The 13,249-nt window shown below is 47.8% G+C and overlaps 1 protein-coding gene across 2 annotated transcripts in view; it reads right to left on the reverse strand.

The window, feature by feature from the left end:
* APBB1IP (amyloid beta precursor protein binding family B member 1 interacting protein) overlaps positions 1–13,249 on the reverse strand; it is an 895,472-nt gene that overhangs the window by 860,378 nt on the left and 21,845 nt on the right. The window contains exon 2 of one of the 2 annotated variants that reach the window (XM_069211357.1): positions 6,138–6,335. The exons of the other annotated variant lie outside the window; for it this stretch is intronic. The gene's annotated coding sequence lies outside the window, so the exon portion shown is untranslated. The remainder of the gene's footprint in view (positions 1–6,137; positions 6,336–13,249) is intronic. 2 annotated transcript variants of the gene reach the window in all.

Here is a 13,249-nt window from a genome sequence, read left to right on the forward strand (position 1 = left end):
GGGAGTGTTAGAAGCATGCTTGGTACGAGAATGGGACAAGTCCAGGGAGAGGAGGGTGAGTCCAAGGGATGGTGTGTTTATTCATGAGAATGGCACAAAGGTTACAGCTTTCCAGTTGTTGTCTGTTCTGAGAATGGGTTTGAGACAATTGCGTAGACAGGTGGGTAATTTCGGTACTCACTTCTTTAGGATTGGCGCAGCGACTGAAGCTGCCAGGTTGGGGTGGGATTGGGATAGGATCAGACGCATTGGACAATGGCGTTCAAAACCTTGTGAGAGATATGTAAGGTCTTAAATGGTTCTGGGGAAAGGTACAAGCAAGTTGGGGGTAGTGAGCGATTATCAGGGTTGAAGTTTTTGTAAGATGGGGTGGGGGGGCTTGTGGTTTTCATTCTGACATTTGTTTCTCTTTCCAGGTTGAGTGAGTGGCCCAGAGAACCATAAGGCGATCACGTGGTTGGTTGGACACTTTTTCATTCCTTGGGTGGTGAAATTCGCAAAGAGGCAGGTCTATGGATGATCTTTGGGACTCCTGAGTAGCAGACACAAAGTGCTGTGGTGGGGAAAGAGCGGCATGAGGTGGGGCAATTTGCTTCCTTTTATCACATCGATTTTGCCGACGTGGGGATGTCCTGATGTATTGGTGTTACATCTGGGAGAGAATGACCTGGTGCGTCTCTTTGGGTTCACCCTACTGCAACACATGCAACGTGATTTGGTACTGATGAAGTGCAACATGCATGGGACTTGCTTAGTATGGACAGAATTTGTGCAACGGAGGAAATGACGTGGAGCACAGAAACATGGGGCTATTGAGAGGGCTCAGAGGAAGGTCAATAGGGCTATGCTGGTTAACTGCTGGGTGCAGGATATTAAGGTACTGACACACGAGGGGATAAAAGAAGAGGAGCAAGTGCTTTTCAGGGTTGATGGTTTGCATCTCTCGGAAATGGGAATGCACATTACATGATGTTGTTGCGTTTCATGCTGACTAACTTGTGGGGAGAAAGATTTTGGCGTTGTGAAAATGATGGAAAGGCATGAAGTGTTGCAGTGGGTTCGCTGGTGGGGCAGCAAAACTCCAATTGGGTTTGTGCTGGGTGGCAGTAGATGGAGGAGGGTGGAGAGTCAGATGTGAGCTTGTCCACCCTTCCAGGGGGGGAAAAGAAGCAGGTAAAGGATGACAGACTGGGGGGAGGCCCGAATCAGGCATGGGATACGAAGAAAAGGGGGATGTGTGGGAATGGAATTGGAAATTGGGTGAGCAAATGATAAGTGGTGAATTTAAGTGAGGGTGTAAGAAGGGGAGCTACAAGTTTAAAGCTAAAAGTTGTCATTCAAGTTATGGTTATACTGTTGTGTATTAGGATAAGCAAGCCTGTCCTAATAAATGGTCTTTTACACTAAAACAAGAGTGTTGGAGTCTATGGGGGTCATTCTGACCCTGGCGGCCGGTGACCGCCAGGGTCACCGACCACGGGAGCACCGCCAACAGGCTGGCGGTGCTCCCAAGGGCATTCTGACCGCGGCGGTTCAGCCGCGGTCAGAAAGGGTAAACCGGCGGTCTCCCGCCGGTTTACCGCTGCCCCATTGAATCCTCCATGGCGGCGGAGCGCGCTCCGCCGCCATGGGGATTCAGACACCCCCTACCGCCATCCTGTTCATGGCGGGAAACCCGCCATGAACAGGATGGCGGTAGGGGGTGCCGCGGGGCCCCTGGGGGCCCCTGCAGTTCCCATGCCAATGGCATGGGCACTGCAGGGGCCCCCGTAAGAGGGCCCCACAAAGTATTTCAGTGTCTGCTCTGCAGACACTGAAATACGCGACGGGTGCAACTGCACCCGTCGCACCCCTGCAACTACGCCGGCTCAATTCTGAGCCGGCGTCCACGTTGCAGGGGCATTTCCGCTGGGCCGGCGGGCGCTCTTTTGGAGAGCGCCCGCCGGCCCAGCGGAAATGTTTGAATGGCCGCCGCGGTCTTTTGACCGCGGTGCGGTCATTTGTCGGCGGTACCTTGGCGGACGGCCTCCACCGTCCGCCAAGGTCTGAATGACCCCCTATGTCCTGATAGGGCCCCGTGAAGAGCTGGACGCAGTCCAGTCTTTTTGCGGGAGCTCTGGGGTCGGATGGAGACGGCCAGGTATGGGATAGGCTGGCATACAGGCGGGGGAGGACCTTAGGGTGAATATTTAAGTGGGAGGGACAATCGGCCTCTTCGGCGCTTGCAGTTCATGGTGCGCGAAGGTTGGCCACCCGTCCGCCCTACAGGTAAGTAGCTGTGAAGGATGGGTCTGGTGAGGTAGTGTGACAAGGTTGGGGGGGATTTTATGCCAGTTTTAGGGCAGGTTGCTTGGTGCAGGCAGTAGATGGGGGCGGGTGGAGAGTCAGATGCAGGCTTGTCCACCCTTCTAGGGGGGGGGGGAAAGAAGCAGGTGAAGGATGACAGACTGGGGGGAGGCCCGAGTCAGGCAGGGGATACGAAGAAAAGGGGGATGTGTGGGAATGGAAGTGGAAATTGGGTGAGCGAAGGATAAGCGGTGGATTGAAGTGAAGATGTAAGAAGGGGAGTTACAAGTTTAAAGATAAAAGTTGTCATTCAAATTACGGTTATACTGTTGTGTATTATGATAAGCAAGCCTGTCCTAATAAATGGCCTTTTACACTAAAACAAGGGTGTTGGAGTCTATGTTCCGATATACAGTAAGTAACCAAATCTGCATGCTAATCTCCCCTTTTCAGGCAGTTATTGTAACTGTGTGCTATTTATCACACCCGATAAACTGCAAACCCTGCATTTTTGGACTATATAAACACTTATTAGGAGAGCCCGGATGGGAAGGCAATTATTATTGCACCTTTTATTATCCGATACCCCAGGGATCAGAATCTTAAAAGGCCGATAATTATCACTGATCACAAGCCAGGCCCTTTAAAATGAGGCATAACATGCACAATAGGTATTGAACACATCCAAATCCGCATGGTTAGCCTTTTTTTATGGGCCTTACTTCGCCCCCTAAATTTCATCAGGTTAGCCCTGCCAGAGGTGTGATAATTTTCACACAACTCGTAAATCGCATCCTAATAGGGATTTCGCCCAGCACTTGTACTCACGGCCTTAGGGTGTAATAAGTATGGCACGCTTTTCCTGGCCGGCCAGTAACGGGGCCTAGGAGTCAGAGGGTTAATCTTGAGTATAAATGGCCGCCAGCTTTAAGGAAGAATCAGACTATGGAAGATATGGAGTAAGATAGCCTAACCACAAAGGCAGTCATGTAGAGGAACTCGTTGGGAAAGTATGTCTGTGCGCGTCCGATGAGGAAGTTTAGAGAATTTAATGTTCCTAAGAGTGGCGCCTGATGTCTCCGTGAAAGGACAAACAAAGACGTCTACTGGGACACACCCGTCACAGCCGCTGATTTTAGTCAGACCATACGGAGTCTTTTTATTAACGGTTTGTGCCCGACTATTCAGTGACGAGCCACGTGACTGCTGTACTGCAACACTGGGGCTGATTTGAAATAATCAGACCTGAAGCATTTTTATTAGCTTTTTCTTAAACCACCACAGCTTCCTGTAACTTGTCATCCTTTTCGGTCTGCAGTACATAGGGGACGAAGCGTGGTCGTGTGCAGAGATAAAAGGAAGGAAATCTTAGCAATAAGCGTGTTTAAATCCATTAGCTCCACCTAGTAGATGAGGTCGAGTCTCTTTACCTCTTATCTCCTCGTCAGTGTTTAGTTTGTAAATAAAAACGAGCTGGTGCTCAAAACTCTCCTCTGAAACACGCGGCTGAATTAAATGTGCGAGCACGGAATATTGAGGCAGTGTAGTCCAAAACCATCGGGCTTCATTAATCCATTTACAGCCGCTCCCTGCCCCTTCGGCTCACGCTTGCAGCTTTCTGCTACCTCCCTTTGTGACGCGTTGTCGTTTTTCCTCTTCCTCCGTCTTTCCCATTTTTGTCTTTGGCTCGCAGTAAGTGCTTGATGCAGAAAAATAAGTACCGGCCCTTAAAAATAAGTGCTGGCGCGCCGCACCAGAACCCACCGATTCAAATTAAGCAAAGTCGTCGGTGCACACATACTAGGCACAGAATGCAACCCCCTCGTACCCAGTTTATGAAAAGATAAACATTTGACTCACTGAAACACTCTTTCAATCCCCGGGTAGTTGCAAGAGATTCCTTGAGACTTTCTAATGTACGTATTTTTAAATTAATTTTGGTCCTCCTCCTATGCGATTGCTTTAAAGAAGGGTATATTCTTATTTCACGTTGTTTTTGAGTAGCACACTTCTGTCTCTGGCATGACTTTGAAGAGCTGGGTAGTTTGTCAGGTAAGGCACATTAAGGTAACATAGCTCAGTGAGTCAATGTTTGCTCATGATATCTGATGTGGTCTGCAGATCACAACTTTAACTCCTGGTATGGCTGACTCAGCCTTCCATCCTTCCGGGGTCAGCAAATTCAGTAGCGTTAAATTAGTTAACAGTAACAAATGTTATTTACAGTGCTACGAAACAGCAGGTGTGGTATGTGGGACCGTGAAAAAAGTTTTTAATATAAGTCATAATGACCATCGGCATTATCTCGTGTGCAGTGAGGCTTGAATGTATGGAGTTAATGTCTGATCCCTGAACAAAGATGAGTTTGTTTAGGGATCCGAATTCCGATTGGTGTGAAAACTGTCACAGTTTTTCCCTTACAGATTTTCCAGAAAAACATGATGCCGTTTATTAGAGTAAAATGCCCAGAAAGTAGGCTAAATACGCCCAATTTGGTGCAATAATTTCGAATCTGCTGTTAAGCCCCTTTCACACGTTAAAAAAAACTAGGACTAGGAGCTATTTATGATGCCGTGAAAATACCCCACCTCAGAGTATGAGTATGTTCAAGGTCTAGTAAATACCACCCCTATTCCGTACAGCTCATAATTGGAGCTAACCTTCCTGGAGGTCGTGCCACCAGCACCACTGAATTTATATCGTTTTTACCTGATAAGAGATGAAAGAGGGGGATGAACCTGAATAAATAGTTTCCCCATTGTGTCAGACCAAGTAGAAATTATACACCATTAAAAGAGAGTGTGTATCGAAGAATGACTAAAGTTGGATTCCTGTTGCCCCAGGTGGTGGATTGAGCTCAAGGAGAAAGTAATTTACAATCGTGCAGAAAACAAGCATAACTGCGTCAATACAGTACTTCAAAAGAAGAGCGAATTGAATTTCTAGAAACAGATAGCAAGTTATTAAAAATTCTAAAAAAAAATACACAATCTAAATCCGAGGAATGTAGTTTTCCCTGCATGTAACCTGATTTGTGTATTTAGAGAAAAATGCAAAGATAAGCCTCTGCATAGGAAGTCAGTGCTCATCATTATCACCAGAAAATATTAGCACTTTTTCAAACTGAGGGAAAATGTACAGAAACACAGAAATGTGCAGCCGACACTACCATAATAAAACACATGAGGAAATACGTATGGACCAAATACGTAGGGCAGTAGGACAAAAAAGAAGCACTATTAGAACTATGGGCCACCTTTGAGGAGGCCCAGACCGATATTTCTATCTCACAGGCAGACAAACGTGCGAACAGGAAACTCAGATTAATCCCACAGATAGGCGAAGTGACACCACAATGGTCCCAGGAGATTGATCCCAATAAAACACACATGGCTGGAGGGGTGTGCGAATTCCCAAAACACCGTAAAGTCAGATGGCTTATGAAATTAGGAAAACTCAGCCAATCAGAACACAGCATGCACAGTAACATGCAGCCATCACATGCCCTTCATTTCGGGCATCTCATCAGGTATACACAGGCCCGTATTGTGTCCACCAAAGGTTGAGGCCCACCTGCATTTGCTATCAGAACCTTATTTATGACTCTGAGACAATAGCCCACATTCCTTACCTAAAAAGGAATGATGAAATTGTTTTATCGTGCCCAGAGAAATTCATAAAGCACCGCTCGGATTGACTGTACTTTGAGACAGTCCTCAGACCCTGTTTCTGTAACTGTTCTTCCGGCTGTAGTGTTTAATTAAACCAACTGTTCCTGTTCTGCCAAACAACTCTTGATCTTTTGTTTTCTCAAGGTAAATTCAAGTTTGAGTAACATTTTGGCATGGTACCTTGGACCCAACTGCAGCCGATGAAAGTCAACCCTGCCCGGATGGATTCACATTTGTGCAACGAGGAAAGGTGAATAGATGGTGCAATTGATTGGAAGTCCTGCTGAATCCGCAGAGTGGAGGTCCATCCTGAAGCCGCCGTCAGAAGGGTAAGAGACTACATCTGAGCCTTAGTCCTGGCATTTGGCATATGGCAAACTAGGAAAAAGTGAAAAAATTTAACATGAGCGCCCTGCCACTGACAGAAATCTGACATGTTACCTATTGTGTCCGAACTGAGTAGTCACAAAGCGGCCTCGGAGGTCACCTTTTTTTGATAGCACACTAGGAAAGGTGAATGTTGTTTTGTTGCTTGGACCGCTAGGCTTCACACAGATGGTAGCCTTGTTCCCTGGGTGTGATACAGAGTTGAGACCTTATCGTTTGGACAGCTGGGCATGACACAGATGGTAAACTTGTCCCCTGGTTTGATACAGGGTTGAAATCTTATTGCTTGGACCGCTGGGTGCGACACAGATGGTACACCTGACCCCTGGGTGTGATATGGGGTGTAATTTTGTTTGTCGCTTGGACCGCTGGGCGTGACACAAATGATACGCTTGTTCCCAGGGTGTGATACAGGGGTGAGGCCTCACTGCTTGGACTGCTGGGCAGGGCACAGATGGTACGCATGGGCCCTGGGTAAGATGTAGGGCCAGCACCCCAATCTTAGTTTTTAGTCTAAAAGGGTTTTCTCAGAGCTACCAGTTTCTAAACTCTGGTGGTATCTGAAAGAACTGAGACATGTTTTTTGCTTGGACTGCTGGGCGTGACACAGATGGTACGCACGACCCCTGAGTGCGATATAGGTTATGATTCAGATGTTAGGGAAAAAGATTTGGATCCGAGAGACTAGCTGTAGCATGTGTTTGGCCAAGACGGGCCTGTGGTTGTTGAGTTATTCCTTTTCTGTGCATATATTGACATTATCTCTGTCCTGGAGCCAATATTGAGAGACTATAGGGCTCACTTAGTCCCGTGTACCGCACAGAGGTTCCCCTGGTCGCACGATAGCATGCGCTAGGAGCGGGCTTAAGTATTTTTGAAAAATACATAATTTTTTTCTCTGTCAATTTTCTGTCTTTATTATAATTGGGAACTGATGTATCTTTGATATTGTGGTGCTGGTAGATTAAAGCAACTGTGTTTTGTCTTGAATATTGATTTTGTTTTGTCAATGACAATGTGCTATATGAAGACGTTGCTATCTCTCACAAACGCTATCTAATGCCAAAGTCAAGTTTGCTATTTGCTGACAAATTTCCTGAGGTTTGAATTAACAATTTCACTTTCCTCTAGGTTGTGACCCTTCATATGCAGTGCTACATATTTATGTTGATGCATCTGTCAATAATACTGGGCTCATAGTAAAGTAGTTAGAAGCAGCAATCCCTGTGTATATATTTCCCCACGACCAGAGTAGAAAGTTAAGTACCCTAAGCCAGAAAAGCTGAAAGTATATCTGTCCCCTAAATAACTGCTCAACTTATTCTGGAATTGCCACTACTAAAACACATGCAAACCAGGTTCCTCACACAGGCCAAAATATGTAACAAGTTTTGTGACAAATTGAATACACACACTTAGGCACACACGTTTCCCTGGCCAAGGGAGGCAACTTTTGACACTACCATAATCAAACACATGAGTAAACACATATGGACAATATACGTAGGGCAGTAGAAGGACAAAAAAGAAGCACTATTAGAATTATGGGCCACCTTTGAGGAGGCCCAGACTGATATTTCTATCTCACAGTCGCAAGCAAGGCATCCGCACCTTCCCCGCTATATACAGGACTGGAAGGTGCTCTCCCCAAAGCCTACTTTCTCTATGTTAGGTTATACCGACCCACCGGTCGAGGGAGCCGGCGGGTCCCCCTACTGAACAACGAACTGTTAGGTCTAGGCATGACAGACTAACAGGCCAGCAGGCCCAGGCAATCTCAGCGCCCAGTACTAGAACTCCCAGAAGTTCGACACCTAGTCCATTGGCTTCAGCCTATCCAAACCCCAGGGTGCAGAGAACATGCACTCCCACTGGTTATGGTGAACACGTTCAAGTGACAGGGAGATTCATAGCAGTTCTGGACATTGATACATCTAGCGGGGTGGGGAAGGGAATTGCAGCCCTCCGGGACCCTACGACGAGAGTGCGCACTGCTGGAGCCAAGAGTCTATGACCCCGAGGGAGATAGTAGTGAGAGACAAAGGAGAAATCTTTGCACGCTCATTCTGGGACTTGCTAGCAGACTGGAACAAGGAGGGGAACCAACTTGACTGGTTCTGGCGTAGGGGAGGGTCATTTGAGCCAAAGGACACAGCTATGGCAGAGGATTGCATCAGATACAGGAGGGGAAATCAGGACTGGAATTTCCCCTACATGCTGCAATGTCTTGTAAGGTGGGAAAGAGGGCAAATAAAGGAAAGAAGGAAAGAGGGAGAGAACAAGAAGTTATCAGGATGGAACCGGGACATTACTGCAAAACCCCTGAGCTGGGAGCAGGCAGTCCTGGTCAGAATGGCGTGGCCAAAATGGCGCAGAAGGTGGCAGCACCAGTGAGGGTACCGCTGCAGAGGTTCAGAAAGGATAAAGCACATAGTGGCATGATTCAAGGAAGTAGTACAAGGGACTCCCAAAGCTGGGACCGGGTCACAATCCACCCTCCGCTCCCAGAACCAGATAAGTCGTGGGCCAACATGGATCAGTCCTGCGTCTGATGGATGACACACACACACTCACTCTCACAAGCCGCGTGTTGTCAGTAGCTCGACAGTCCGAGGAGGAACCCACTGTGACAGTGCTGGTAAACAACACTCCCTGGAGCTTCCTAATAAACACAATGGCAACAAAATCATGCTTGAAGGAAGGGATTGTGCCCTTATCCATATACTGCATGGACAAGCAGGAGTTGCCGGGCATGGGCATGAGGGTTCCCTTTACAAAACCCCTGGACATAGTCGTGGGAGGCAGGTGCATGAAGGGGCAGCTTTTATATCACCCCTCATCCCCGACTAATTACCTATAAAGAGATGTAATGGCCAAACTAATTAACAGTAACAATGGGACAATGACCTGGTCAACCTCCGGGGTTACCCCATCAAGACTCATGCCTTCAACCCATCCACACTGCACAGAATGGCCAGTAAGAGTGACACCCGCTGACCTGACGGCCTTCACTAACGCTGTCCTCACAATCCCTGCTAATGCACCAGGACTGCTGGGAAGGAAGCTACAGCTGCCCCATGAATCAGGGTTCCACTGGCAGGGTCACCATGATATGAAACCCCAAGAGGAGGTGCTGCTTTGCTTGGAGGCCATTGAGGTGTGGCCTGAATTCGGGGTCCTGCTGGCCACCAACCAAGCAAACGCAATGTGAGCATACATCAGCTTCGTTACGTCTGGTCTCAGTATACAGTAGGTAACCAATGACTAGCTGTCCAGTGAGTGTCAGTGAGTGTCCAGGGACCTCAGAAATTGTCTTCACCGATTTGCTTGAGGTTAGGGTAGAACAGTGGAACAGGGCTTTGTTGTCACCCACGCCCTCGTCAGCAGTAGACTGGACTACGGCAATGCCCTCTATGCAGGAACAGCGGCTAGGCTCCAGAAGAAACTCCAGTGTATCCAGAATGACTCAGCACGACTAATCCTCAACCTTCCTCGCCTCGAACACATCTCAGCCCACCTCAAGGACCTCCACTGGCTCCCCGTCAACAAAAGGATCATCTTCAAACTCCTGATCCACCCTCACAATGCTCTCCATGACGCCGGACCAGGCTACCTCAACGAGCGTCTCAACTTCCACATCCCTACACGCCAGCTCCGCTCCGCCTACCTTGCCCTCGCAACCGTCCCCCGCATTCACCGTACCATATCCGGCGGTAGATCCTTCTCCCACCTTGCCGCCAAAACCTGGAACTCCTTCCCCGTCAACCTACGTCTGGCCCAGGACCTCCTGACCTTCAGGAAGCACCTCAAGACATGGCTCTTCGAGCAGTAGCACTCCCCCCAAAGCCCCTTGAGACCATTCCGGGTGAGTAGTGCGCTTAACAAATTATTGATTGATTGATTGTTGCCCACGGTGGTATTGACGACATGGCTGGAGCAAGACTTGTCAGCATTACTACCACAGTTATGGAAAAAGGGACCTTACGATGTGGGACTCATCAATACTGCCAAACCAGTAAGGATAACACTACGAGAAGGTGCCATTTTATCACAGGTCTATCAGTACCCTCTCTCCAAGGAAGCTGATGTGGGTATAGCACCCACAATCCAAGCACTAGTTGATTAGGAGGTCCTCCACATGGGAGTCTACTCCTGCAATACACTGATCTGTCTGATCAAAAAGAGTAATGGAGGGACCTGGCGCCTTGCACAGGACCTGTGCCATCTCAATGACATTCTGGTTCTGGAATTCCCAGTGGTGCCAGACCCCTCCATGATACTAACATACATGCAGAAGCTGCTATTCCTCTGAGATAGACATCAAGAATGGGTTATTTAGCAGTCTGCTGCATCCTGACAGTTAGTACCTGACTGCGTTTTCTTTCCAAGGGGTTCAGCTGCTATACTGGACACTACTGCAAGAGAATTGTGAATCCGCCACTATCTTCAAGCAAATAAAGAAGGACCTCGCTAACTTCCGATCGCATAGCACCCTGATACAGTATGCTGATGACATCTTGATTTGCAGTCCCTCTGAGGACGTACGGTGTCAGGTCACAACAGTCCACCTGACTGCACTTGCCGAGAGAGGGTACAAAGTAGAGAAGGGGAAGATGTAGTATGTACAACAGAAGGTTAGTTATCTGGGTCAGTGATCTCAGCATCCGGTTGGTGGATCACGCCAGAACACATAGGTTCTATCAGGGCCATGCCACCATCGAAAACTAAAAAGGGCATGCAAAGGTTTTTAGGACTATGCAACTATGTCAGGCAGTGGGTCTTTGAGCACGCTCAATACCACCTTACTCAAGGGCATGAAAAAGGCAAAAGCTGGCCACAAGTAACTAACATGGATGCCTGAGATACATGATGCCTTCCGCAAGTTCAAAACAGAGATAACACATTCTCTGTGTTAGGAACACCTGACTTTAAGAAGGAATTCTTCCTATTCAGCCACATCGACGAGTGAGTCATGTCAGCAGTCCTAAAACGAAAATATCTCATGGAGCACCAACCTCTTGAGGACTACAGCGGGCTCTTAGACTCAGTCATGCAGGGTCATTTCCCATTCAAGCAGGTGCCCAGGTCCTCACACCCACAAGTCGATTGGGACTGACACCAATCACCAAGTCAAAAGGTCCCCATTCTCGGGCACCCAGCCTGGGACCAAAAATTCCTTCATGGAGTGTGGTCCCAATAGTGCCCACAGAAAGCTAGCGGCCTCCAGCCAAATGGAGGCCCCCTTTTTAGTTCAAAAACGAAGTTGTCATCCAGTGTCGGGAGCCATGTTTCCGATACGCTTGGGATAGTGAAGACCCTATAACCTCCACAGCACACACACAAAGTCCGACAGATTGCGAAGCACTGCATGGCGCTGAGCCAGTGGGGAGGGGATTCACCAGAACAACCAGCCGTTATAATTTGGGAAAAATTCTATGAGTTCTTGGCCTTGCTCTAGACTCTCCATACAGCAATTTTGCAGCCTCATTTTCCTTAAAGTTTTCCAAGTAACCTAAACCTGCTCACCGGGTCATTCCCCTCCCAAATAATAGAAGAAGCATTTCGGCAGTGAGAGGTCCCTGGCCACAGCCGGGTACGGCAGGTCCAAATATCCTGGGAAAGATATGGTCCGAGGGAGAGAGCAAAAGAGAGTCCGAAAAGATCCATTATAGCTCTGAGCAAAAATAGAATGCAGAAATATGCTCACCCCTGTATCAGGAGGCCTCCCAATTAGTCAACACTCAAGATCTTACACACACCTTATTGAGGAAGCAATAATCCCAGTCTCAGACACTGCAATATCATAGGTGCATGGGGGCTGCGGAAAACTCTCTGACCCCCTCCAGTTCATGACAATTGAGATAACAGATCATGTGTCTAGGGAAGCACCCAAATACCAATAAAAGAAGCCCAAACCTATCCCAAAAGTTGTCCCTAGAAAAAGGACATAGTCAAGCCACCTGGCACCACTAGGGAGGGTCACGCTGCAAGCCATATCCCAGGACTATAGGGGTACACACGTGACCTCAGGGCACATTGCAATCGCCAAACAACTTTGAGTTGCGACGCACCTCCTTTTTTTGCCACATGCATAAACACACACTGCCCACACCAATGGCACCCCCATGAACACACTAGGAAGGATAGGGTACTGGACGGTGGGTGACGGCCAAGGAGCTCCAGTTATTAACTGAAATCACCCACATGCTCACAAGACCACCACAGAAAAAATGCTTTACCGCCGTACACCCAGTCTAGCACGGAGAACAACCCATAAAAATCAATGCATCCATGAACAGTAACCCACTTTTTTCAAAATAGATGCCCCGAGTGGGTCCACATTCTGGTGCCTTGCAAAAACTGCGCACATGAAGTATGAAAGTAACACACCCCTAAAGAAAGGCACAGGAACCCCTAAGACATAATTGGCAATGACACATGCAAGGATGCAATGTTTCCTAAAGTAACAAACCAAACCTAGCTCTTATCCAACAGGTCTGCAATTGAGCCTCCAAGTGCACCACCTTTACAGTGGAACATCACCTTTTCAGCGACCACATCAACCCGAACCTCACTGTGAACTTTTTGTCTCGAACTGTACCAGATCAGTTATCCCAACAGGACCAAGAACTACAAACTACACCACAAACATTTTGAACTGTAAAAAACAAGAGAGCCCTAACCACCAGAGGACTACAGACATCTCCTCAGGAATTCATCCCAAGGCCTGAAATGTTCAATAAGTTTTGTAAGGTTGTACATTTGTATACTCTCTTTTTTATGGGTGCTGCCACATCCATCCATTGGCAAAGAAGTGCTTAGATAAAAGGAGCCCACCCAGAAATTGTCACAGCGCTTGCATAGTGACCTCTCTCATGTCACTTATAATTACACCGAACCCAACC

The sequence above is a fragment of the Pleurodeles waltl genome, chromosome 10, assembly GCF_031143425.1.
Source record: "Pleurodeles waltl isolate 20211129_DDA chromosome 10, aPleWal1.hap1.20221129, whole genome shotgun sequence".
Taxonomy (NCBI): domain Eukaryota; kingdom Metazoa; phylum Chordata; class Amphibia; order Caudata; family Salamandridae; genus Pleurodeles; species Pleurodeles waltl.